General features: G+C 39.8%; 1 long non-coding RNA gene across 1 annotated transcript; it reads left to right on the top strand.

Moving 5' to 3' along the window:
- The first annotated feature begins 905 nt into the window (after positions 1 to 905).
- LOC130914330 (uncharacterized) lies at positions 906 to 1,757 on the top strand. Its single transcript, XR_009062883.1, has 3 exons — positions 906 to 988; positions 1,523 to 1,568; positions 1,702 to 1,757. It is a non-coding gene; the product is annotated as an uncharacterized LOC130914330 (long non-coding RNA).
- Positions 1,758 to 2,413: the final 656 nt, after the last annotated feature.

Genomic DNA, 2,413 nt, shown 5'->3' with positions numbered 1-2,413 from the left:
AGAAAAGGAAAGGAGGCGCGGAAAAAAATAGAGATAGAAAGAGACAAGCCCTTCATGCGGATGTCGCTAAATGTGTTAAAATAACACGGATGTTTGCCGGTGGCGGAGCTTCCTCTTCAGCGACAGTAGCAACCGCAGGTTACGATGGCGGGGGTGGCCGTCAGGTGGATGAGGGGAAGGGGAGGCAGGAGGAGAGACCCGCGGCCGCCGGCAGTCCGAGTGGAGGGGAATCTGAACTTCAGGTAAGAAGTGTTGAACTGCAGTCTATCTGGTTCAGATATGAATTAAGCGTGGATGTAGTTTATTTTCATTGCGCTCGCTAACTCTTAACACCGCCAGTAGTTATAATTAGGCCGTTAAGCAATTTAGCTAGCTGTGCATGCAAACTAACATGATTGGGTTTCTCTAATGCTGGACGGTTTCTTTGATGCTATTCTAGTTGTAATTATGTTAGTGCTTAAGCAACTTTATTTTATTAATTTAGTTAGTTAAGTATTATCTCTATTTGTTAGGTAGTTAAAAACTTAATAAGGTCGAGCGGACGCGCCGGCGCGTCCGAGCACATAACTTTTTTTTTTTTTGTAAGACAACACAGGCAAGATCTAGCCTGGTAGTTTCCATTCAAACTTCTGTCAAAAGTGCGAAATCTCAACTGTATGACAGTTTATGAGTGGTCTCAATTGGCCAAGTTAAACCATATTTATGATAAGTCGATCACTCCATACTTTTCATGATTATTTGTTTCACCTTTGAAGAGATTGTGCTATACGGTTGTACAAATTCTGTCATAATAAGTACTGTATAGAATACATCATTCAACTGAGTAAAAATACCAGCACTGTGATCATCAGAGCAAGTCCATCAGGTGACATTCTTTTTTACCTCTGTCTCCTTTCACTTTGAAGGTTCCCATGTTTGAGGAAGCATTTGGTGTTGCTGTGCAAAGTGTTGCTGCAGTGGAGGTTCAAGGTTACTGTTTATTGATATGGTAAGTACATTAGTCTGTGAAAATATCACTTAATTACTTCTGCTAAGTTGGTTTGTTTGTGTACGGTATAATTAAAAAAGTTATGGGCGGATCTTAATGAAATTTTCAGGAAATGTCCACTCTGGGACAAGGAAGAGATGATTCAATTTAGATTTAGAGGTGATCCGGATCATTGTCTTGATCCAGGATTTTTTTGAAGGATTCTTTATCATTGCAGGATAGGGCGATTTTCAGCATATGTGTATGCAACTCCAAGAAAATTGCCCAGATTGCTTGTAAAAAAAAAATACAGGACATGGCCATGGTAGTTGCTATGAAATGACACATTATGATTTGAATTCTGCCAATATTCTGGGTACTGTGATCCAGTACATGAGAATAATAGGGGCTTATCACATTTTTTTGACACAGTGAGGTAACAGATGAGGCTGTACAGACATACAAACAGGTCTGTGCTCTCTGAGTGTTTTTATAGTTACAGTCTGTAATTTACACATTTTAATATTCATCTCAACTCTGTGTCCTATTTTTCAGGATCCCATCATACTTTGTTCATTGTTTGTTCAGGAGTTTGCCCTAAGTAAGTACTATATGGAGTATATGATGCAACTATTTTCCCAGATTTTTCTAGAAACCAGTACTGTGATCATACAAGTCCATAAAGTGTTATTCTTTATCACTTATCTTCCTCTGTCTCCTTTCACTTTTTAAAGGTCTCCGTGTTTGAGGGCCTATTCTGTGGATATGTTTATTTGCACTTTTATTGATGCAGTAAATAAATAGTCTTTGAAAAAATCACTAAATCTGTCATTTATTCATTTTAATATATTCATCAATGATCATGTCTCACCTCTATTCCGTATTAATCCCTGTCCTAATTTCAGGATCCCATCATACGTTGTACATTGTTCAGGAGGTTAACTAGACCATGCAGCCTTTTGATATCCGCTAAGTACTGTATCGAATATTGGGACTGGAAGGATGGTGTATGTTTAAGTTTATGTTTAAGTATACATACACCAACAAGGCAGTGTGAAAGCATTGTCACAAGAAAGTTTGTTTTCATTCATAGGCTTGTCTTTCCATCAATACCTGGTGGGCCGGTCTCGGCTCAAAATGCCCGGGCCGATTTTTTGTCCCAGTCCAGCCTCCGTTATTGCTAACAACCGAAATGGTGGTATCGGTATCGGAGAGTACCGACAAAGACGGCGCCGATACCATTTACCGGTCCATTATTATAATATTTGACCGCAGCTTTCTTTTTTTCTCCTGGCGCTCACTACACTCGGTCTCTGTGTTGTGTGATGACACATGAACACCAAGCAGCTATCGCTATTGGCCTGCTCCAGACCAATGAGAACGGGCCAATAGCCACTCCTGACCAATGACAAGGCCGCTTTTTCATATGAAGGAAAAATAAAACAG

Source organism: Corythoichthys intestinalis, chromosome 4 (assembly GCF_030265065.1).
Source record: "Corythoichthys intestinalis isolate RoL2023-P3 chromosome 4, ASM3026506v1, whole genome shotgun sequence".
NCBI classification, from domain to species: Eukaryota; Metazoa; Chordata; class Actinopteri; order Syngnathiformes; family Syngnathidae; genus Corythoichthys; species Corythoichthys intestinalis.
Note: the sequence above shows the minus strand (reverse complement) of the source record. Positions and strands in the feature narration are given on the sequence as shown.